The sequence below is a fragment of the Spermophilus citellus genome, assembly GCF_964194105.1.
Source record: "Spermophilus citellus genome assembly, chromosome: 10".
Taxonomy (NCBI): domain Eukaryota; kingdom Metazoa; phylum Chordata; class Mammalia; order Rodentia; family Sciuridae; genus Spermophilus; species Spermophilus citellus.
This window is the reverse complement of record NC_138197.1, coordinates 65,997,031-66,023,650: the sequence shown is the minus strand read 5'-3', so window position 1 is coordinate 66,023,650 and position 26,620 is coordinate 65,997,031. Positions and strand designations below refer to the sequence as shown.

The 26,620-nt window shown below is 33.5% G+C and overlaps 1 protein-coding gene and 1 pseudogene across 3 annotated transcripts in view; one reads left to right on the top strand and one right to left on the bottom strand.

The window, feature by feature from the left end:
* Positions 1-26,620, bottom strand: part of ARID2 (AT-rich interaction domain 2) — a 179,596-nt gene that overhangs the window by 84,596 nt on the left and 68,380 nt on the right. The window lies entirely within an intron of this gene.
* LOC308659035 (oligosaccharyltransferase complex subunit OSTC-like) lies at positions 24,467-26,305 on the top strand (annotated as a pseudogene). The gene is made up of 2 exons: positions 24,467-24,470; positions 25,860-26,305. The product of its transcript is annotated as an oligosaccharyltransferase complex subunit OSTC-like (transcript).

The window sequence follows — 26,620 nt, the reverse complement described above, 5'->3', positions numbered from 1 at the left end:
GGAGCACATGCCAGCGACTCAGGAGGCTGAGGCAAGACCATCACAAGTTCAAAGACAGCCTCAGCAACTTAGCAAAGTCCTGTCTCAAAAGAAAAAAATGTGCGGGAGCTGGGGATGTGGTATTCAACGTAGCTCACTGGTTAAGCACCTGTGTTCAATCCCCAGTACCAAAAAAACAATAACAACAAAAACAACAAAACCAAAGATGAATAAGTCTGGAGGATTTAAAATAAACTATGGTGACTATAGTTAACAAACTCAGTTGTATATTTAAAATTTCCCTAAGTATTTCCACCACAAAACAAAAACGATAATTAGGTAAGTGATGTGTTAACATGATTGTGGTAATCATTTCAAAATATAAGTATGTCAAATCATCACATTATACAGTTTAAAAATCATGCAATTTTGTCAATTATAACTCACTAAAGCTGGAAAATTTAAAATATTAAGGAATGGTGCAGTAGCATAAATGATTGAGAATGAGCACAGAAACTAAAGCAAATTTCATTGATAATTTTTAAAGTGGAATATAAGCCAGTGGGGTGGTGCACACCTATAATTGCAGCGACTTGGAAGGCTCAACCAGGATGATTGCAAATTTGAAGCCAGGGTCAGTAATTCAGTGAGATCCTATCTCAATAAAAAGGACTGGGGGTATAGCTAGGAAAGTGACCCTGGTGTTCAATCCCCAGTATCACAAAAAAGGGGGTAAATGTGTAACTATTAAAATAAGTTAAAAATACTATTCCTGATATGAAGTTCCAGACCTTTTCCACGAAAATGAGAAAAGAAAGTAGTAAGAAGAATTAAAACTAAATTATTCTGTGTATTAACCCTTAGTTTTACTGACATAGGAAGAATACAAAATGGGTTATTCTCACAGTTAATACTAAGTGAAATATGTTCTTGGCTGTATCTCTAAAAATTTTTCAAGAGTTTAACAGCAAATCACTATAGGGAAATAAAAACACAAATGCATATAAGTAGCTAAAAAAATGAGAAAATAAAAAATACTCTATGACATAGTAATTCCACCTTTAGAAATATACTAGAAAAAACACTGGAAACAAAACAAATACCAAAAATGATAGCATAAATAAAAACAGTGGTATATTGATACAATGAAATATTATATGAAAGTGAAAATTAACAAGCTGGGTATGGATCTATATGAGCAGCCATCAACAATGAATATATTAAAAATCACTTTAGAAGGTTACTTTGTGACTCTCTCTTTATGATGCTAACATGCAAAAATTTTAAAATACATTTTGAATAGTCCATAAGCATATGGGGGGAAAAATCACCAAAAATAAGACACTTATCACTTAGAAGACAAGCTAGGGTGGACCCCTCTGGAGATACAATAAAGAAAAACAAGAGGCTTCAAATGATATGAATTAGGTTATGTTTTTCTTGTTTAGCTGTGGATAAATCTACATGCTTTATGCTGTGTGTATACAATGTATTTCACAATATAAAAACACAAAAAATCCAGTAAATTTCAAACTTTCAAAAAATAAATATTTCTATTGCTATATAAAATATAAATAATCATGGAAAAAGATAAAGTTCCCTGAAAATTGTAAGCTAGTAAAACTTCATAAACTTCACAGAAATTGCAATGAAAACAAATGCACAAATACTAGAAAAACCAATCTAGTGATCTATATTAAACATATACATGCAAGACACTATTGCATTGCATGTTGACTGCAAAAATCCAACAATAACTCAACATTGAAATATTCATAACATTAACATCACCTGTAGGTCAAAGAAGAAAAATTACATGCTATAAACAGAGGATGTCAAATGACATTTAATAAAATGATGCATCTATGAATTGAAAATATTAAAGAAGAATTCTGAAACACTTCTATTTTTTTTTTATTTCTTCTATGACCCCTTTATTATGCAACTCAGAGAATTCCCACATATTTTCCATACAAGCCTTTTTAGGACTTCACAATCTACCCTAAGCCACAGTTCTTTCTTCTGTAGAAGACAGTCCTTCAAAGTGGAGCATATACCCAAGACTCCAACAGGGAGAGACATTTAATTTATGGATTGACACTGCCTCTTCCCTCCCTTACTCAGGTATCACACAAATCTGAACTAAACTGACAATGAAATGAAACTTATCCTAGGTTAATGCTATTACTTTTTGTTAGGTATAAACAGACAAACTTTTACATTTATTTCAGCAATGTTTTTTAAGACAGTGAAACTTGAACAAGTCTTTTTAAAAAGATCAGCAGATACTATTTTAAGTAAGTATGTTGACAAATATTTATGAGTCTTTTCAGAGGCATAACTTCTACATCACTCAGGAAACACTTCTTCATTTTCTCATGATAAAAATGAGTAAAAATTAATACATGGAAAGATGGCAACAACACAATACTGTTGGAAAATGATAAGAAAACACTACAGAAGATATGAAGAAACAAGGATTAGAACAAATTATGTGTAAAAGGTTTCTATTTAGCTCAATTCAACAATAGATTGTTCTAACATATATGTTTTACAGTATTTACAAGATTCTTATTCAAAAATGAAATACACAAAGAACTACTTTTTGGTGAGTCATTACAGGAAAGCTGTACCAGAGAAGATACACTTTCATAAGTAAATATTTCCAGAAAATCATGTCAATTTTATACTAAGAGTCACAATGAAGAACCAAATTTAAATTAGAAAAGTAAAGTAGGGGATAGTGAGAAGGGAAAGGAGAAAGAGAAAGGAAAATTACAGGGTAAGAATAGACAAATGAAAATAATTTATTGCATCATTCACAAGTAGGCCAATTTACCAAGGAAAATGGAAGTCAATAATGCCAAATGTACTATAGAATGTAGTAGTAAATTTGTTGTTGAAAATAATATATTTTCCATACATTAAAACATTTCCTGTGTCTATATTGAAACAGGAAAAAGAAATTTTCCAAAGTATTTAAAAATCTTCCCTAATTTTTGGCATATTTTGAACTCTTTAAAATCAACATTTATATGGATGGAGTGTCAGACTTTGAGGAAAGTCACAACAAAAATACAAAAAATTTATTGTTTACATATAAATTATTACACCAATTATTGGTATGTTCCTTCATTTGCTTTATCATACAGTTGACTCTCAGTATCTATAAGTTTTTGCAGTTGTGGATTCAACCAGCCACGGATAGAAACTATTTGGAAAGAAAAACTATGTTAGCACTAAATATGTATAGACTTTTTACTTCTCATTATTTCCTAAACCATACAGTACAATAACTATAAAGCATTTATACTGAATTAGGTGTAAGTAATCTAAAGATGATTTTAAAGACTTGGGAGAAAATATGTTCAGATATATGCAAAACTACTTTATAGAAATCAATCTCCCCAAACCCATACAAACACAATTGTTTTCCCACCAAAACTATTTAAAATTATTTTTCTTTGTTTTTCTTGACCTTGACGGTTTCCAGTAGCAGTTATTTTGTAGAAAGTCCCTTAATTTGACATTAGACATAGAGAATGCTTTTTTGTCGGGAATACCACAGATAATTGGTATCCTTAGTGCACGTAGGGGTAGGCACATCATGTTAATCTGTCCAGTTGTCAGTGTCATTTACTTTGTTAAGGGTGGGATTATTTTGTTAATCTATGATAAAGTTATTTTTTACCTTCAGGAAATAATAATTTACAGAAAATAAATTTAAAATTATTTAAGTATCCTACTCCTTATCAAATGTTCACCTACCAATTTTATAATCCATTGATGACTCCTGACTAAATCAATGACAGTGATTTTTCTAACCTCATTATTACTGTAATAGAGATTTTTCTATCATTCCTCCTACATTTCTTAATTAGCTTTCTATTTTAATTGACCTCTTTATATCTTCTCCCATTTATTTATTTTCCATTTATTCATACCACCATGATTTAAGATTCTTCTAATTCATGAATATTACATCACCATCATATTTAGCCTAATTTTCAAGCTGCCTAGATTTGGCTACTGCTTCCTGTAAATATCATCCCAGATTTGGGCAGTATGAGCTCCTTGAAGCTGGCTAATGCATCCTTTTGATACACCACTATCATTTTTTGATTGGGTCTTTGCTTTATATTTATGGCACAATAAGATATTCCAGACTAATTTGAATTTTCCTTATTCCAGCTCTAAAATCAGCTTTTTCCACAGGAACACAAATTTTTTAGAAAGGAACTGAATTAGAAACTAATATCTAGACACTAATTGTGCTCAAAGCTTTAAAGGAATATTTGTTTCTGGACCCTTTCACTATATATTAGTAAGAAGTATTAACAATGTGTGTACAATGTCTTTTAAAAAGGATGAAAATAAGTTCAATGCCAACAATACACCATAGTTCTCTCTTTTCATATTTTAAATTTTCTTCTCCAAAACTAAGAAACCAGGATGATGCTATTCTCAAAAATTTGCACATTTGCTCAAATCTATATTAAACAGACCCAGAATTCAATGTTTTTATAGTTATTTTATAATTAGATCAATGGGCATATCATTTGAAACTCAGATTGTTTCTGTTTTTCTTCCATTTTGGGTTAATACAATACATTCTTGTTAATTTTTATCTCTTTAAATCTATTTTTATTTGCTTATCTTTATTAACTCAAGGAATCTGTTTTTGGTATGAAGCTAAATTTGTTGAGTAACCTAAAGCAGTGATTATAGATAACGTTTTGTTTGTCCTTTTGTTTTTTATGTCTTTGGTATTTAGTAAAGTCTGTATTTTTGTTCTGTGAGTTACCTTTGTACTTATACGTTTGCAATGTCTTAATCTCAATTTTCGTATTGTTTTGTCATCTGTCATGTCAATTTCAATAGTATCTTCTTATTCCCTACTACTGCTTTTGGAACAATCGTATGCTTATTTTCTTTTTTCTCTTTCCTTCTTCCTTTATACTTGCATTATTTTTTTCTTTCTTCCTTTTTTGTTAGTTGTAGATGGATACAATACTTTATTTTATTTATTATCTTTATATGACACTGAGGATCAAACCCAAAGCTTCATGTGTGCTAGGCAAGTGCTTTACCACTGAGCCACAACCCCTACTTGCATTATTTTTACTTTGAAAAACATGATTTACATATTATACTCTCCAAAATTTGTGATAAAAACTGATAGGCAACAAAGAAACATATTGAATAAATTCCACAAAAAATTGCATAATTCATTGATTTCAAAACAGAGGTTCATAATTATGAGCAATCTGTCCCAGTTCTTCATTCTTGAAACTCATTCCTTTATTTATAGTTTAAAAAGTGTCAAAATGAACAATATAGAAACAGACCTTTGAATCTACGTACAACAAACTATTAATTTGAATTTTTTTTTTAATTGAGGCCTCCGTCTTAGAGAATGAGTAAAGCATTTACAGGAATAAGAAATCATTACAATTTACTAGGCTGCAAAGTTTTTTGTTGTTTGATTCAAGTGTATGTATGAAAGGGTTGAAGAAGCCATCAATGAAGTGATGAATCCTCTGAAAGAGAAACTAGGAAAAACTACCCCATTTACAATAGCCTAAAAAAACAAACAAACAAACAAAAACTTGGGAATCAACTTAATGAAAGAGGTGAAAGACCTCTACAATGAAAATTACAGAATGCTAAAGAAGGAAATTAAAGAAGACCTTACAAGATGGAAAGATCTCCCTTGTTCTAGGATAGGCAGAATTAATATTGTCAAAATGGCCATACTATCAAAAGCAGTATACAGATTTAATGCAATTCCAATTGAAATCCCAATGACATTCCTCATAGAAATAGAAAAAACAGTCATGACATTCATCTGAAAATATAAGAGACTCAGAATAGCTAAAACAATCTTTAGCACGAACAGTGAAGCAGGTAACTACACAATACGAGACTTTAAACTATACTACAGAGCAACAGTAACAAAGACAGCACGGTATTGGCATCAAAATACACTGCTTGACCAATGGTACAGAATAGAAAACACAGAGACAAAGCCACATAAATACAGTTATCTCATATTAGACAAAAGGGCCAAAAACATATTGGAGAAAAGATAGCCTCTTCAACAAATGGTGCTGGAAAATATGGAAATCTATATGCAACAAAATGAAATTAAGCCCTTATTTCTCACCATGCATGAAACTCAACTCAAAGAGAACCAAGGATCTAGGAATTAAACCAGAGAACCTGCACCTAATAGAAGAAAAAGTAGGCCCAATTCTCCATCATGTAGGATTAGGTCCGAACTTCCATAATAAGACTCCTATAGTGGAAGAATTAAAATCAAGAATCAATAAATGGGATGGATTCAAACTAAAAAGCTTCACCTCAGCAAAAGAAACAATCAGTGAGGTGAACAGAGAGCCTACAGAATGGGAGCAAATTTTAACCTAATCTCTAGATATATAAAGAACTCAAAAAATTTGACACCAAAAAGACAAATAACCCAATCAATAAATGGACTAAGGAACTAAACAGATACTTCTCTGAAGATGATATACAATCAGCAAACATATATATGAAAAAATGTTCAACGTCTCTAACTATTAGAGAAATGCAAATCAAAGCTACTCTAAGATTTCATCTCACTCCGGTCAAAAAGGCAGCTATTATGAAGACAAACAACAATAAGTGTTGGTGAGGATGTGGGGGAAAAGGTACACTCATACACTGTTGGTAGGACTGCAAATCGGTGCAGCCAATATGGAAAGCAGTATGGACATTCCTTGAAAAATTGGGAATGGAACTACCATTTAATCCAGCTATCCCGCTCCTTGATCTATACCCAAAGGAATTAAAAACAGCATATTACAGGAACACAATCACATCAATTTTTATTGCATCACAGTTCACAATAGCTAAATTGTGAAACCAACCTAGATGCCATTCAGTAGATTAATTAATAAAAAAAATGTGATATATATATATATATATATATATATATATATATAAATATTACTCAGCATTAAAAGAGAATAAAATCATGGCATTTACAGGTAAATAGATGGAGTTGAAGGAGATAATGTTAAGTGAAGTTAGCTGATTCCAAAAAACCAAATACCAAATGTTTCCTTTGATATAAAATGGCTAATTCATAGTGGGATAGGGACCAGGAGCATGGGAGGAATAGATGAACTCTAGATAGGGCAAGGGCAAGGGACAGGAGGGGAAGGGGAGGGGGCATAAGGTTATAAATGATGGTGGAATGTGATGGTCATCATTATCCAAAGTACTTGTATGAAGACACGAATTGGTGTTAATATACTTTGTATACAACGGGGGTGGGGGGGAGATACAAACAACAGTTAAGTGTTGGCGAGAGGACATGGGAGAATGCCACACTCAAACATTGCTGGTGGGATTGCAAACTGGTACAACTAACATGGAAAGCAGTATGGAGAGTCCTTGGAAAACTTGGAATGGAATCACCATTTGACCCCAGTTATCCCATTCCTCGGTTTATAACCAAAGGACTTAAAAATAGCATACTAAAGTGATGCAGCCATATCAATGTTTATAGCAGCACAATTCATAATAGCTAAATTGTGGAACCAACATAGATGCCTTTCAGTAGATGACTGGATTTAAAAAAACCTGGTATATATACACAATGGAATATTACTCGGCATTAAAAGAGAATAAAATCATGGCATTTGCAGGTAAATGGACAGAGCTGAAGAATATTATGCTAAGTGAAGTAAGCCAATAAAAAAAATCATGCCAAATGTTTTCTCTGATATGAGGATGCTGATCCATAATGGGGATGGGGGAGGGCATGGATATGGCAAAGGAGAGGAAGGGGAAAGGAGGTAGCATGGGGATAGGAAAGACAGTGGAATGAGATGGACATCAGTATCCCAAGTACACATATGAAGACATGAATAGTGTGACCCTACTTTGTGTACAACCAGAGACATGAAAAATTGTGCTCTATATGTGCACTATGAATTGAAACGCATTATGCTGTTGTATATAACAAATATTAGAATTGGAATAAATAAAAAAATAATTTTTAAAAAACAATGATTATTTTTTAATAAAAGTAATAATTAAAAATAATAAATCCAAGTATTTAAAAGTAAGATATTTAAAACAGAATGAAGACATATAAAAAGGTAGTATTTAAAATGTGTGTGGGGAATAATAGCATATTAAATTATTCATATGAGTATAACTCACTCATTATAGGAAAGAAAATGAATGAATTTTTACCTCATACAATCCTGAGCAAAGAGAAGGCCAGGTGGCTTAGATTTAAATGTAAGTTTTTTAAAAGAAGAAAATATAAGCTAATATTCATATAAATATTACGTTAAATGTTTAAATACATGTTAATTTACATTTCTAATATTGAAGAGTAGAAAAAGGTCCTTTTAGCATGTGAGATCAACCACAATAAAAATTAATATATTTCTTTAAAGAAAAGTTTATAACTTCTTGGGAAAAAAATAATACAATGCTAAATATTAGACAACAACCTAGAAAAACAGTCTGTGTAATAAAATTAAAGATCTAGATCAAGCTGTAGCAAAAGAAGTCTGTGAAGCTAATAAAATTGATGACAAAGAATACTTACTAATGCAAATTATTTTAGATGCTACAAATATTTTAGAAAATGTATATTATAAGTGTATTTAAAATACTAACCTCTTAAGTACACAAGTGCAAAGAAAATTGACATACAGCATAAACAACAAATGTTGACAATTAGTGTTAGAAATATTTGATTTAAATTTACAAATTTTTTTACAGTAAATGTTTTAAAATTTTTTTCCTAAAAAATATTAGTAGCAGTAAATATTTTAAACTCCATTCCAAGTTTTCCAAGGACTCTCCATATTGTTACTAATTTTTTTACACTAAATGTTTTAAAGATTTTTCCTTAAAAAAAAAAAAAGGAGTGTAGGCAAAACAATTGGCGAATATAAATTACCTAGGGGTGGGATCCAGTGCACCTGCCTCACTGGATACTGGAGACCAGAGGAAGGAGGCCTGAGCAAACCCATGCAGATGACCCTTCTGCAGTTTCCCATCTACCAATGTGTGGCTCCCCTCAGACCACCTCTATCTTGGGACACTGCAGCTACTGCCATGGTCCTTCCCACGTAGTAGCCTCCACCAAGGGACAACAGACAGGGCCTAGAGGTGGCTGCCTGCTGCAGCATTGCATGACCCAATGCTGCATTGTGGAACAGGCTGCCAAACTTCATCACATGGTCTGCCCTTCCAGCCCCAACGCTCAAAGTAGTTGCCCCCATCTTGAGTTACCTCCACCTCTGCCTCAGCTATCTTTAGTTGGGGCAGATAGCATCTTGGGACATCAACATACCTAGAGGTTTGATGCTACTGCCCCTAACAACTAGGAACATGGCCACTTCCATCTAGGGACAACAACCAGGTCTTGGAAGACCATCACCAAGGTCCCTGTGGGCCTGGTTACACCAGAGGTATTCCTACTAGGTAGGTTATAGACACGATCTTGTTGCAGAGGCAAAGCAAAATCTTGCATGCGGTCACCTCTTTCTCGTTTTTTCTGCTGCTAACATTCAACTTCTTTTGATTCACATTCATAATAGCCTCAAAAAAAAAAAAAAAAAAAAACCCAAACAACAACAACAACAATAACAACAATCATCCCTGGGAATCAATTTAACAAAAGAGGTGAAAGACCGCTAAAATGAAAACTACAAAACACTAAAGAAAGAAATTGAAGAAAACCTTAGAAGATAGAAAGATATCCCATGCTTCTGGATAGGCAGAATTAATGTTGTCAAAATGGCCACACTACCAAAAGCACTGTACAGATTCAATGCGATACCAATTAAAATTCCAACGTCATTTCCTCATAGAGAAAAAGCAGTCGTGAAATTCATCTGGAAAAATAAGAGACCCACAATAGCCAAAGCAATCCTTAGTAAGAAAAGTAAAGCAGGAAGCCTCACAATACCAGATCTGTAATACAAAGCTATAATAACAAAAACAGCATGGCACTGGCACCAAAATAGACATATAGATCAATGGTACTGAATAGAACACAGAGACAAACCCACATAAATATAGTTATTTCAAACTAGACAAAGGTGCCAAAACATATTGGAGAAAAGATAGCTGCTTCAACAAATGGTGCTGGGGAAACTGGAAATCCATACATGGCAAAATGAAAGTAAGCCCCTATCTCCCACCATGCACAAAGCTCAACTCAAAGTGAACCTAGGAATTATACAAGAGACCCTACACCTAATAGAATAAAAGGAAGCCCAAATCGTTATAGACTCCTATAGGACAAGAAATAAAATCAAGAATCAATAAATGGGATGGATGGATTCAAACCAAAAAGCGTCATCTCAGCAAAAGATACAATCAATGAGGTGAAGAGACAGCCTGTAGAAGGGGAGCAAATTTGCTACATGCACATCAGGTACAGCACTAATCTCTAAGATAAAGAACATCAAAAAAACAAATAACCCAATCAATAAATGGGCTAAGGAACTGAACCAACACTTCTCAGAAGAAGATATACAATCAATCAACAGGTATATGGAAAAATGTATAACATCTCTAGCAGTTAGAGAAATACAAATCAAAACTACTCTTTTCATCTCACTCCAGTCAGAATGGCAGTTATCAAGAATACAAGTAACAGTAAGTGCTGGTGGGATGTGGGGGAAAAGGCACACTCATACATTGCTGGTGGGACTGCAAATTGGTCCAACCAATCTGGAAAGTAGTATATAGATATCCCTTAAAAACTTGAAATGGAACCATCATTTGACCTAGGTATGCCACTCCTCGGTCTATACCCAAAGGACTTAAAAACAGCATACTACAGTGACAGAGCCACATGGATGTTTATAGCAGCACAATTCTTTTTTTTTTTTTTTCATTTCTCTCCTTGTTTATTTTCCCATTCCCCTCACAACCTCTTATATGTAATTTTGTATAGCAATGAGGGTCTCCCTTCATTTCCATGCAATTTCCCTTTTCTCTCCCTTTCCCTCCCATCTCATGTCTCTGTTTAATGTTAATCTTTTCTTCCTGCTCTTCCTCCCTGCTCTGTTCATAGTTGCTCTCATTATATCAAAGAAGACATTTGGTATTTGTTTTTTAGGGATTGGCTAGCTTCACTAAGCATAATCTGCTCTAGTGCCATCCATTTCCCTGCAAATTCCATGATTTTGTCATTTTTTTATTGCTGCATAGTACTCCATTGTGTATAGATGCCACATTTTTTTTTATCCATTCATCTATTGAAGGGCATCTGGGTTGGTTCCACAGTCTAGCAATTGTGAATTGTGCTGCTATGAACATCGATGTGGCAGTATCCCTATAGTACGCTCTTTTAAGGTCTTCAGGGAATAGTCCGAGAAGGGCAATAGCAGGGTCAAATGGTGGTTCCATTCCCATCTTTCCCAGGAATCTCCAAACTGCTTTCCAAATTGGCCGCACCAATTTGCAGTCCCACCAGCAATGTACAAGTGTACCCTTTTCTCCACATCCTCGCCAGCACTTGTTGTTGTTTGACTTCATAGTGGCTGCCATTCTTACTGGGGTGAGATGGTATCTTAGGGTGGTTTTGATTTGCATTTCTCTGACTGCTAGAGATGGTGAGCATTTTTTCATGTACTTGTTGATTGATTGTATATCCTCCTCTGAGAAGTGTCTGTTCAGGTCCTTGGCCCATTTGTTGATTGGGTTATTTGTTATCTTATTGTCTAATTTTTTGAGTTCTTTGTATTCTCTGGATATTAGGGATCTATCTGAAGTGTGTGGAGTAAAGATTTGTTCCCAGGATGTAGGCTCCCTATTTACCTCTCTTATTGTTTCTCTTGCTGAGAAAAAACTTTTTAGTTTAAGTAAGTCCCATTTGTTGATTCTTGTTATTGACTCTTGTGCTATGGGTGTCCTATTAAGGAATATGGAGCCCGACCCCACAATATGTGGATCGGAGCCAACTTTTTCTTCTATCAGACGCAGAGTCTCTGATTTGAAATCAAGCTCCTTGATCCATTTTGAGTTAACTTTTGTGCATGGCGAGAGAAAGGGATTCAGTTTCATTTTGTTGCATATGGATTTCCAGTTTTCCCAACACCATTTGTTGAAGATGCTATCCTTCCTCCATTGCATGCTTTTAGCCCCTTTATCAAATATAAGATAGTTGTAACTTTGTGGATTAGTCTCTGTGTCCTCTATTCTATACCATTGGTCCACCCGCCTGTTTTAGTACCAGTACCATGCTGTTTTTGTCACTATTGCTCTGTAATATAGTTTGAAATCTGGCATCACTATACCGCCTGATTCACACTTCCTGCTTAGAATTGCTTTTGCTATTCTGGGTCTTTTATTTTTCCATATGAATTTCATGATTGCTTTATCTATTTCTACAAGAAATGCCGTAGGGATTTTGATTGGCATTGCGTTAAACCTATAGAGAACTTTTGGTAATGTCGCCATTTTGATGATGTTAGTTCTGCCTATCCATGAACAGGGTATATTTTTCCATCTTCTCAGATCTTCTTCTACTTCTCTCTTTAGGGTTCTGTAGTTTTCATTGTATAAATCTTTCACCTCTTTTGTTAGGTTGATTCCCAAGTATTTTTTTTTTTTTTTGAGGACATTGTGAATGGAGTGTTTTTCCTCATTTCCGTTTCAGAAGTTTTGTCGCTGATATACAGAAATGCCTTTGATTTATGCGTGTTGATTTTATATCCTGCCACTTTGCTGAATTCATTTATTAGTTCTAGTAGTTTCTTTGTAGACCCTTTTGGGTCTTCTAGGTATAGAATCATGTCATCTGCAAATAGTGATAATTTAAGTTCTTCTTTTCCTATTTTTATGCCTTTAATTTCTTTCGTCTAATTGCTCTGGCCAGTGTTTCGAGAACTATATTGAATAGAAGTGGTGAGAGAGGGCATCCCTGTCTTGTTCCAGATTTTAGAGGGAATGCCTTTAACTTTTGTCCATTCAGAATGATGCTAGCCTGAGGCTTAGCATAGATAGCTTTTACAATGTCAAGGTAAGTTCCTGTTATCCCTAGTTTTTCTAATGTTTTGAACATAAAGGGATGCTGTACTTTGTCGAATGCTTTCTCTGCGTCTATCAAGATGATCATATGGTTCTTATCTTTAAGTCTATTGATGTGGTGAATAACATTTATTGATTTCCGTATATTGAACCATCCTTGCATCCAAGGGATGAATCCTACTTGATCATGGTGCACAATTTTTTTGATGCGTTTTTGTATTCGATTCGCCAGAATTTTATTGAGGATTTTTGCATCTAGGTTCATTAGAGATATTGGTCTGTAGTTTTCTTTCTTTGAGGTGTCTTTGTCTGGTTTCGGAATCAGGGTGATGTTGGCCTCATAGAATGAATTTGGAAGAGCTCCCTCTTTTTCTATTTCCTGAAATAACTTGAAAAGTATTGGTATTAATTCTTCTTTAAAGGTTTCGTAAAACTCCGCTGTATACCCATCTGGTCCTGGGCTTTTCTTGGTTGGTAGTCTTTTGATGGCTTCTTCAATTTCATCCATTGATATTGGTCTGTTCAAATTGTGTGTATCCTCCTGACTCAGTCTGGGCAAATCATATGACTTAAGAAATTTATTGATGTCTTCACTATCTTCTATTTTATTGGAATATAGGTTTTCAAAGTAATTTCTAATTGTCTTCTGTATTTCTGTAGCATCTGTTGTGATATTGCCTTTTACATCCCGTATGTTAGTAATTTGAGTTCTCTCTCTTCTTCTCTTCGTTAGCATGGCTAAAGGTCTGTCTATCTTATTTATTTTTTCAAAGAACCAACTTTCAGTTTTGTTAATTTTTTCAATAGTTTCTTTTGTTTCAATTTCATTGATTTCCGCTCTGATTTTAATTATTTCTTGCCTTCTGCTACATTTGCTGTTGTTTTGCTCTTCCTTTTCTAGGGCTTTGAGATGAAGTGTGAGCTCATTTATTTGTTGTTTTTTTTCTTTTTTTGAGGAATGAACTCCAGGCAATGAATTTTCCTCTTAAAACTGCTTTCATTGTGTCCCATAGATTCCGATATGTTGTGTCTGTATTTTCATTTATCTCTAAGAATTTTTTGATTTCCTCCTTTATGTCTTCTGTAACCCACTGATCATTCAGTAACATATTGTTCATTTTCCATGTGATGTAGGATTTTTCCTTCCTTCTTTTATCATTGATTTCCAGTTTCATTCCATTATGATCAGATAAAATGCATGGTATTATCTCCACCCCTTTATATTTCCTGAGGGTTGCCCTATGGCATAATATATGGTCTATTTTTGAGAAGGATCCATGTGCTGCTGTGAAAAAAGTATATCCATTTGATGATGGTTAATATATTCTATATATGTCAGTTAAGTCTAGGTTATTGATTGTGATATTGAGTTCTATAGTTTCTTTATTCAACTTTTGTTTGGAGGATCTGTCCAATGGTGTTTTGAAGTCACCCATAATTATTGTGTTGTGGTCTATTTGATTCTTGAACTTGAGGAGAATTTATTTTATGAATGTCGCAGCACCATTATTTGGTGCATAAATATTGATAATTGTTATGTCTTGTTGGTGAATGGTTCCTTTTAACAGTATAAAATGTCCTTCTTTATCCCTTTTGATTAACTTAGTCTTGAAGTCGATTTTATTCGATATGAGGATGGCCACCCTGCTTGCTTACGAGGACCGTGTGCGTGGTATATTTTTTCCCATCCTTTCACCTTCAGCCTGTGTATGTCTTTTCCAATCAGATGTGTCTCCTGGAGGCAGCATATTGTTGGATTTGTTTTTTTAATCCATGTTACCAGCCTATGTCGCTTTATTGGAGCGTTTAAGCCATTAACATTCAGAGTTACTATTGATATATGGTTTGTACTTCCATCCATGTTTGATTATTTATCCTTTTTTTTAAAAATTTAGTTTGTTTCTCCATGATTATCTTTCCCCTCGCCCTCTGTCTTTACCGAGGCACTTCCTACTGATGGTTTTGGTTATTGTTTTTCATTTCAGCAGCACAATTCTTAATAGGTAAATTGTGGAACCAACCTAGATGACCTTCAGTAGATGAATGGATAAAGAAACTGTGGTATATATACACAAAATGGAATATTACTCAGCATTAAAAAGAGAACAAAATCATGGCATTTGCAGGTAAATGGATAGAGTTGGAAAATATCAAGTTAAGTGAAGTAAGCCGATCCCAAACCAAATGCCAAATGTTTTCTCTGATAATTGGATGCTAATCCATAATGGGGAGGGGCACAGGAGAAGTTGAGGAACTTTGGATTGGACAAAGGGGAGGGAGGAGAGAGAAGGGAGGATGGGGGTAGAAAAGATGGTGAAATGAGAGGGATATGTTTACCCTAGGTATATGTATGATTGCAACAGTGTGATTCTACTTTGGGTACAACAAGAGAAGTGAAAATCTGTGCTCCATTTGTGTAAAATGAATTGAAGAGCATTCTGCTGTCATGTATAACTGATCAGAACAAAATAAAAAATTACATAATATATAAGAGGTGGGAAAGTTTAAAAAATTATTTATTAGTGTAATATAAAATATCTAAAAAGAGTACAACAGGCAGGAGTGGGTATTGGGGGATTTAAGCAAAGTAATAAATCTTTAAAACAGCTTTTCTTGAAAAAGAAAATGTGATATTCTTTAAGACTGTACCAAGTTAGTAGCAGAGTTATCTGGGGACAGATTTTAACCTGAAAAGAAGATTGGACGATAAAAGAAATGGGTAGGAGGGGCAGGAGGATTAGAAAGAATATGAAAGGAATAAGAAAACGGAAAGGACATTAAAGAGAGTAAAAGAAGAAAAGAAAACAGGTAGACACAAACACAAATATGTTTTGAAATGAATTGGGAAGTATGAAAGAGGAGGAGTGGGGAATAAGGGAAAAAAGTTTCCTAAGGAGGAAGAAGGAAGGACAGAGACCATATGAAAAGATTGATGATATAGGAGAGTTTGTTATAAATGAAATGGGATATTTGGAGGCAGCAGGGGAGTGCTGAAGTTAGCTGGACAGCCTGACTGTGAGTTAGACTAGAGGTGACTCTACACAGATTAAAAGTGTTCCTTTACAGGCTGAAGAATCCAGATATGCCTTTGATACTGGCATATGGAGAGTACAAAACATGCAATATAATACTACCCTATACTAAAATGTACTCTTCATAATGTCTGGAATCATTTCTGAATTATTACAAAAGATAAAATTTGATCATATTTCTTAAATAATCTAAGACTTAGTATACTATTTAAAATCCTAGCATACTACTAAAAATCCCAAGGTTGAGGGGAGAAGACAAGTGTTAAATGTTGGAAGATAGTAAATTTTAGACTGATATGGGGATAATGAAAGACTTCTAGAAATCTGAGAGAATACAGCATAAATACTATGCTAAATTATTCAAGATAAAATTACTAAGTAAATGAACAGTTTATTATGGAATTCCCTTTCAGAGTCAATTGTACCATACAACATATAAATTACTTGTGACACTTAATAGCTATACTTTTTTCTGACTTGAGACAGGGCAACTGAAGGTTCTAGGCAAATGAGGAAGTACTATCTCTCAACCTCAGGGGAGGTGTGTTTGTTAAACCAACTACAGTACAAAGAACACAACAAGTTCAAGTTCACAGGTTAGACTCTGCTGCAGAATAACATTCCCTGATATTACTCCAACTCAAAGAAGTGAGGAGACAAAAACTCCAAATCAACAACAAGGACATAAGGAGGAACAATCAGAGAGGGAACTCAGGTCCTACTCTTTGGCATCTACTCAGACATCAAAAACAGAAAGAAGTCCCAGAACAAACAAGATAATTACACACAAAAGGACAGACACACACAAACATACACACACAAGAGGTAAGGTAATCCACCTCTACCAATATGCAAGTCCAAGACCGCTGAAAACATGAGAAAATAGGCATGCCAATCTCCCCCCAAAATCCACAATCCCCCAACAGAAGATCCCACTGATAGTGAGATAGATGAAAGCACAGAGGAAGATTATAAAAAAACTGACTATTAAACTGTTCACTGAACTAAAAGAAAATATAAGGAAGGAATTTAAAAAGAGCAGTTAGAGAAGTGGAAAGACTACTTTAATATAGAAATAGAAATAGTGAAAAGAAATCAAGCTAGAAATAAAAGGCATAATCAAATTAAAAACTCACTTGAAAGCATCACTAACAAATTAGAATGCATAGAAAATAGAACCGCAGCTCTTGAAGACAGAATATAGGGCTTTTTAAACAATGAATCTTGAGTATACAGAGCACAATAAAGAGAAAAACTTATGGAACATGACCAGAACAAATATGAACTCTAGGACAACATTAAAAGACCAAACCTGAGAACCACTGGACTATGAGAGAATGTGGAGAAACAAACTAAACCATAAAGAACATTTTCAATGAGATAGTTACAGAAAACTTATCCCGTATCAGAAATGAGATAGACATTCACATACAGGAGGCTTGTAGAATCCCACACAGATCTAGTCAAATGAGAAGTTTACTAAGACACTAAGAGAGTATTGTTCAATCTCCATGTGTTTATGTGGTTTCTATTATTATTCCTTACATTGATTTCTAGCTTTACTCCATTATGATATGATTGGACATATGGGATTATAGCAGGTTTTGAGTTATTTTGTTTGTTTGTTTTGGTATTTGCCAAGATTTGCTTTGTGGCCTAGAATATGATCTATTTTGGAAAAAAAAAGTTTCATTTGCAGCTGAGATGAAGATAAATTCTGATGTTTTAGGGTGGAATATTCTGTAGATGTCCATTAGATCCATTTGATTTATAGTATTGTTTAAGTTAGAGGAATGCTCATTGATTTCATGTTTTGTTGACCTGTCTAATGGTGGTTAGGATGTGGTGAAATCACCCAGTATTATTGTGTTAGGCTTTGTGTGGGATTTAATCTTGTATTTTGCCCATATTATCAGGTGCGTTGACATTTAGGGCACAAATTTTTACTATGGGGTTGGGGTTGTAGCTCAGTGGTAGAACACTTGCCTAGTTTGTGTGAGGCACTGGATTCAATCCTCAGCATCACATAAAAATAAACAAAGGAATTGCGTTCATCTACAACTAAAAGGTGTTGGGTGTGTGGGAGACTCCCCCTTCTCTAGAGAACATCATGGAATCCCTTAGCCCTCCCCCTCCTCTCCAAAGGGCGTCAAATTCAAAAGTTTCCTCAACCAATCCTCACAGGACGCAGTGTCCACTCCCTGTTCCTGAGTCACCCTGCCAATCAGCATCTGTCACATCCCCTTCTTAAGCAGAAGCTTATAAGCACATGCTCTCTTCTCTCTTCCTTTTTCTTTCCTCTTCTTTCTCTCTTCTCTCTACCCTTTTTTTTTCTCTCTGCTCTCTTCCTCTTTCTCTCTGCCTCTTCTTTTCTTCCCCTTTGGGCAGCCCCCCAATAAAATCTCTTGGTTGAATCTCCATCTCGGGTGAGCCACTTGCCTTTCAAAAGGTATATATTTAAAAAAAAAAGAATTAAAATTTTGCAAGTGATAAAAAGCTACTCTAAGAAAGCTGCTTACCTAGTTTAGTGGTCTTCAATTGAGGTGGCATCACTCTAGGGACAATAATGGTAGGGTTATTTTTGTTTTTCACAATGACCAAAGGAAGCACTATTGATAATCAGTAGTCAGGAAGCAGGCATGCCAAACATGCTATAATACACAAAGTCTGTGGAATCCCAAATGCCAATATTTTTTTCTACTGAGAAACACCGACCTAATTCAATTATAAAAATAAACTAAAAATTCTGAATAAATTAAGAAATTCCCAATGAAAATTTGATTCATGAATATCCATTATCTCTAAACAAAGGAAACAGGAGCTTAAGAATACAGAGGCCCTGCCTCCAACAGAAATAAATGTCCTAGCATAACTAAACCATACCATCTAGAAAATAACTATAAAAAATTATTTTATCTAGAATTTAACAAGATGCTGATATCCAAAAGTATTGTTTGCAAAATCCACCTACTAAATAAACTAAAGCAACAAAACCAAGCAAAAAATAAAAAGAGGAAGATATGCATGCTAGAAAACATGAAGAACTTAAAATATTTTTACCCTTAGTAAGAATATTATTGTGAAGCTGAAATTTTGTCCCATTTGAATAAGCAGTGGAGGCCAGCCTAGGGAGTGTTATGACATCACTATTAGAAATCTCATATTCCAAATTAGTTGCAAGTTACCAAATAAAGCTCATTTATAAACTGATTGCTACATTCAATGGCTAAGAGTAATTACAAATTTGATTTCATAATGATAATTAAGACTTTTATATGTATAAATCTTGAGTTGGAAGGACATATTTACCATATGCAATCTGTTTAACTATCCTATTGAAATGAATGTATACTTAAATCTTTAAATAGACTAAATTTTGAATATATTCAAAATGGTATTAAGTAATTTCTTATATTTTATAAAATAGTAAAAAATTAAAATCCATGTTTTCTTTATAGCAAGTTATAAACAATGAAAACAATACTTATTGAAGAACTGTTAAATGATTAGATAAGACTGAACTTTACTAGAAAAGTAAAAACCATGTCATCATACTAGTATATATACTAGTATAATTTCTCAAAAATAGAGCAATGTCTGACAAAATAAACCACAAAATTGACATATACAACTTTTCAGCATTATTGTTATTCTATACATTAGACTTTTTCAAGGAAAGTAATAAAAGGATATACTAATTGAAAACCATGTATTATTATTAATAAAAAAATACATTATTTAATTGAAGTGTTGATTAAAACGCTCTGAAAAACTTTTACTTTTTTCAAAGAAACATAAGATCCAACATGGGCATTTCTACTTCCATAAATGACAGGTCATTTAGACCCATCTTCTCACTGAGAAAAGCAGATATTATATAAAAATGTATTTTTAAAATTATCCAAATGCATCAGAGAATGACAAAATAGTGATGGCTTACTGGATCAAGAGATGAGAAGACAAAAATTCAGAAAGGCAAACATACCACTCAGAACTATATTTAACCTGAGAAACACTGTGAAAAAGGTGAGTGAATCTGAGTAGCATATTTGACAGCCTGAAGTGAGAAATAAACACAAAAACTATTTTTTCACTATGACCCTAAAAATTTATGCTCCACTAGTAAAGGCAGAACAGAGTCTTGTAAATACTATAGATTCATTTTGACTCATCTAGGAAGCTCAGAAAATTTTAATCACTGAAAATGTATGAAGGTGATCACAGATTGCTAAATGACCCAGGATCTTTGTTCCAAGCAATCTATGCAAAACAAAACAAAACAAAAAACCCTCTGGAGAAAGACAATATTATTTCAGTCCTCAAGTTATATATATAAACAGTTTTCAAGCACAGTTCAGTATATAGAGACAAGAAAAACCAGAAGGCAACAGACAAAAGAGTCAACAAAAACAGAAACAAAAGAATGAAAAGAGACTCAAAGGCACTCCAGATACCATATTATTAAACACAGACTAAAATCCCAGGCAATACTTTTTTTAAAAATCCGTATCTGCTTATCACATAAAAGATTAAAAAACAAAGACAAAAACAATTTGTAAAGGCAGGCAGAGGAAAAAATCAGACATTTTCTTGAAAGAGGCAAGCATAGATATATCTTCAAGTATTCACTAGAAATAATGGAAACCAGAGGCAAGAGCATTAAGTTTTCACTGTGTTCTCAGAAAAAAACCCAAAAATTTAACATTCAATAGTCAGAGAATATGTCACTGAAAAATTGAAACATTTCCTGATAATTAAAAACTCATTTTAAAAAATTTACCATCAGACATTCACTAAAAGGAATATTTCTCTTTAGGTAGGAGAATAATGATGCTGAATGAAGTAATGGAGATGATGAAAGTAATAACAAGACATAAAAAAAATATGCATTTAGAGTCATCCCTGGACTAGGTTCTAGGACCCTGCAAATACCAAATCTGGGGATGTTCAAGTTCAAGTCCTTTGCATAAAATAGTGTATTATTAGCATATAACCTATCTATATCCTCCCATATACTTCAAATCATCTCTAAATTGCCTATAATATACAATACAATTTAAGTTTTGTGTAAATAGTTATTATACTGTACTGTTTAAGGAATAACCGGGGTTGGAGGTATTTTCATGTTTCCTACACCATTTTTCCACAACCACAGTTCATTGAATAAACAGATGTAAAATTCTTGGATATGAAGGGGTGTGTGTGTGTGTGTGTGTGTGTGTGTGTGTGTGTGTGTGTGTATGTTTCTGGGATTAAAATACAGACAGTATAAAAATAACACAATACTCGGCCAGACACAGAGGTGCGTACCCGTAAACCCAACAACTCAGGAAGCTGAGACAGGAAGATCTCAAGTTCAAAGCCAACCTCAGAAACTTAGCAAGATTTTAGGTAACTTAGTGAGACCTTATCTCAATATTAATAATAAAAAGGGGTAGGGATATGGCTCAGTAGTAAAGTGCCCCTGGATTCAATCCCTAGTACAAAAAAAGAAGATAAATACAAGACCATGACATGTATGAATCAGAGGCAGTGATATATTTAAAGTATTCTAGGTGTTTCAATTAGATATTTCAATTTCTGGAAGGGATAAAAGTACTAAGCATTTCATAAGACCATGACAAATGCTATCAGTGTAAATATATAAACACATAAATGCACGCATGTGCACACACACACACACACACACACACACACAATAATAGATTAAAAAGAAACCCTCAGTTAATGCTAATGAGGTAAGAAGGAGAAAAAGAATATGATCAAGTTGAATGATAAAAATTCAAAACAAAACATTAGGTTTAAACCCAAATACATCACTAGTTGTGTTAAATATCAACAGACTAAGCACTTAAGTTAAATGACAAAGATCTCCAACTACATTTTTAAAAACCCAACTATGTGCTATTTATCCAGAAAAATAAACATTTAAAATATAATCAATAACCAAATATAAGCTGATGTAGTTTTGTTAATATCAGACAAAACAAATTTGTTAGAGAAAAGGCAAATTTTATAATGATATTATTCAACTTACTAACAAAAAAGGATTCAATTCTCCTGGTAGATATAAACATTTCGACCTTGACCTTTTGGGGGAGAGTGGGGGAGTGTCTGTGTGTGTGTGTGTGTGTGTGTGTGTGTGTGTGTTGTGTGTATAAAGTGAAAGAACTAAAAAAGAAATAATATAAAGCCAAAATTATCATGATCATTTTCTTTTAAATATACCTCTCTTAGTGAAGAAACAAAATTAGTAAAATATATAGTTTTAGTTTACAAACTTGATATTAATGGACAAATTAGTTTGACTATCTCAATAGTGGACACCATGATGTATTGGTCTTTATATAGATTTTGTAATGGCTAAGTTAAGCTAATTAAGATTTTGTAATGGCTAAGCTTACAAACTTGAATTAGTAAACTTTAAAACACTGCATTCAGTGTTACAATACAGAATATACTGACTTATACTTATAAAATACTTAAACATTTACAACATATTGGGTCAAAAAATAAATTCAAATATAAGTGGAGTCACACATAATATGTTTTCTGACCACAAAACAAATAAATCAGATAACAAAAATAAAAAGACAAGGAAATCCTTACATGATTGGAAATTAAGGAAGCACTTTAACCCACACACAAAGAAGAAATAATAATACAAAGTAGGAAAACAGTTCAACTTTATAATAGATAAGAATATACAAAATGTGCAGAAACAAGATAAAAGTAATATAGCTTCAAAATGCAAATATTACAAAGCAAAGATGAAAATTAAAGATAAGCACCCATTCAAAAAAGATTTTTAAAAAGGATATTAAATGCAAAAGGAAATAGGTATAAAAGAAAAAAGCAAAAATGAATGAAGTAGAAAATACAAGATCAACAAAATCCAAAGTTTCTCAGAAAACACTAATAAAATTGATTACCTTCTGGTGACAATGATGGAAATTGGACAGCTAACAAATAAAGAATGAAAAAGGGTACACCAACTATAGATACTATAGACATTACAATATTTGACAGTACTATAATTATTAAATAAGTTAAATCTGTAATTGCAAACCTACCAAAAAAGAAATTCTAAACACTAGATGATTTCCCTGATGGTGGGAATTGTATTAATATTTGAGAAATAAATTATCACCCTACATAAACTTTTCAAAAGACGACAAAAAATTGAAAGGCAAGTCACTTGCAAATAGTAATGAACTACAATCAAAATATGAGTTTTTACATGATTGCTGGTTACAATGTTATATCTTAAACAATAACAAAAAGAGCAAATTATTATATATCTAGGAATAAACTAAGAAAAATGCATAAAACCTTTATAAAGAAAATGACAAAACTTTACTGAGAGATCCTAATAAACAATTTAAAAATTTCTTGGGTTAGAAGGATAAATATTATAATGGTATCAGTTCTCCCCAAATTTAGTCCAAGTCATAATTCCAAGGTATTTTTGAACTAGAAGAACATAAGTTAAGTCTATATTATATGAAATATGCAAAAAAAGCAAAGTTATAAAATCTAAAGGCATGAAAGAGGCAGAAGCAATTACTTGATTCCATCTTTTTTGCAACGCCTGTGCCTTATTCATTGTTCCAAAACAAGTAAGGTGGATGGCATGCAGTAGGGGATACCATTTACTCAACTAAGCGGAATTTTTCCAGTCATTAATTTATCCAGTTTATATTATTTCCACCAAAATTTGTATCCTATGGGTACTCTGAGGTAAAGGTAAGAAGGAAGTAACATTCTGAACACAAATGTTTACTAAGTGTACAAATTAGGTGCTAAACAGATTTTAAATTTATTTTCTAGATTTAAAACTCCCTACCCACTAGTATTTCTTCATAAGCTATCCAAATATTGAAAGTATCCAAATATTGATCTCCTTTGGATCTATTTTAATTTTGCTTTATAACATTTTGGTTCTCCTCAAAGGTATCAACACTAAGAAATCCAAATTTAACATACCCATAAATAAAGGATAAATGTACTGAGAAATTTTGATGTTTTTATTTTTCACTGAATACAAACACTATATTTAGAAATACATAAACAAATAGTTCTGTACACAGAATATTGTCAGACAGCAAAATCCCTTGCCTAAGAACAAAATATGTAATTGGAAACAAAGTATTAAATCATCAGGTAGTAGGATATCCCATTCTAGTTTAATAAAACATAGTGATTATAAAACATTATAATAGTTCATTTTTTTAGTATATGTTGAGCTTTGGTTACTTGATATATCCTTATATTTATGCTTTTAAAATCAAGGCACAACAATGTAAAATTACATAGAACATTATAGAAATACAATGATAACATTGTTTCTATAATCCCATTATGGACATAATTCTTTTTCCTTAAGATCACTCAGGAACATGGGTAAAGAGTGACGAGCAATAAAATAAAATATACAAATACACCATATAAAGACATGAGTATTTTCATTTTCAAGCAAAAACTTCACAAATGTTGTTCAGAAAATTGAGTTACTAGCAAAACAGAAACTATAATTCAATATTAAAAGTCTGAATAGTATGTTCAAAATCTTCCAAAATGTCAAACCATGAAATAATTTACAAGTATATTTAAGTTGCTTCTTTCTAGAAAAACTTCAAATTAAATGGTGAAGTTGTACACTTGTCTATATCCATAGACAGATATATAGAAACACGCATTTATGCACAAGTGTGCAACAGATGCCCAATTCTTTTGGCAGAAAGAGTCTGATGGGGTCAGTGTCCATCTTGGATCAAAGAGCTATAAGGTGAGGACCACAGAGTACATACCACATTAGGCATGCCCACAGAACAAGAAGGCATGTAACTTACTGGCAGCCACTACGAAAAGTACTGAATTTAAACAATACAGCTTCCAAGTTCCAAGATATCTCTCTCTCTCTCTCTCTCTCTCTCTCTCTCTCACACACACACACACACACACACACACACACACACACACACACTCACACTCACACAGCATTTTTCCCAAACTGGCAAAAAGAGTAAGAAATGACTTGGGGATAGTAGAAGGCCACTGCAAAAAAATTAACATTGTCTCATACTATGAAAAATCGTTTTCTTTGCTTTTAATTCCTAGTTTAACAAAAACAAAAAAATCAGTTTGATGCTTGTCTTTCTTTGTTACTTCTTTGTAACTTTAATCTCTCCTTAAAAAAAAAAAAACTTAACAAATGAGCTCATCGGTTACTTTTCATTCAATTGATTTTCTCTTCTTTCTGGTAGGCATTAAAAGTATTATTTAGATCTTAAACAGTTACTTAAGTAATAAGGGGTCTAATATAAAGAAAAATAGGAAGTCAAAGTAGAGGAAGTCTGAGTAGAGATGACATAGTAAAGCAGTGACTAAAATTTCCACAGTAACAAAACCCTCAAATTTTATCTGGGCATATTCGACCAGAGTAAAGAATACATTTTGTAGGCTCCTTATATCCAGGTGTAGCTAAATTCTGGACAATCTGAGATCTAAACAAAGTGACCTATGGCAGTTTCCAGAAATCCAGAAACTGTCCTTGAAATCTGCTTTCTTTCAAAAAACTTTTCCTTTTTATTAAGGTAAAAAAATTCACATAACAAACACTGGGCATTGAACCCAGGACTTTGCACACCTTGGGCAAGTATTCTACAACTGAGCCACATCCCCAGCCCCAAATTAACCGTTTCTTTGAGGGAGGAACTGGGGATTGAACTCAGGGGCATTTGATCACTGAGCAACATTCCCAGCGCAATTTTGTATTTTATTAAGGGACAGGGTCTCATCCACCAACACGGAGACTAGTGCTTGAATGTCTCAACCTGAAGCTGAAGCCACCGCCCTGGGTGCACATGCCATTGGCCATGATGAAGTACGCTCTGATGGTGGTGGCTTATTTCCTCATCACCGGAGGAATAATTTATGATGTTATTGTTAAACCACCGAGTGTTGGCTCTATGACTGATGAACATGGGCATTAGAGGCCAGTAACTTTCTTGGACTACAGAGTAAATGGACAATATATCATGGAAGGACTTGCATCCAGCTTCCTGTTTACAATGGGGGGTTTAGGTTTCATAATCCTGGACTGATCCAATGCGCCAAATATTCCAAAACTAAATAGATTTCTTCTACTATTCATTGGATTCGTCTGTGTCCTACTGAGCTTTTTCATGGCTAGAGTATTCATGAGAATGAAACTGCCGGGCTATCTGATGGGTTAGAGTGTCTTTTGAGAAGAAATCAGTGGATTCTGGATTTGCTCCTGTTGATGAAGTAATTAATAAAGGCTGTACCAGTCCTCTACTATGAAATGTGGAAAAGAATAAAAAGCAGCAGTAAAAGTATCAAGTGAAAACATAGGACGTATATGAAAGCTTGGACTAGAATTTCTTGGTATCAGAGACAAGTTTATCACAGTATTTTTTTCCTGCTGACCTGTTGTACCAACGATGTTAAGTGTCATTTTCTTAGTTTTTCATTTTGTAAATATACTGTTCTTGTAAAATTATAATACTGAATAAAGTGATTATTTTTTA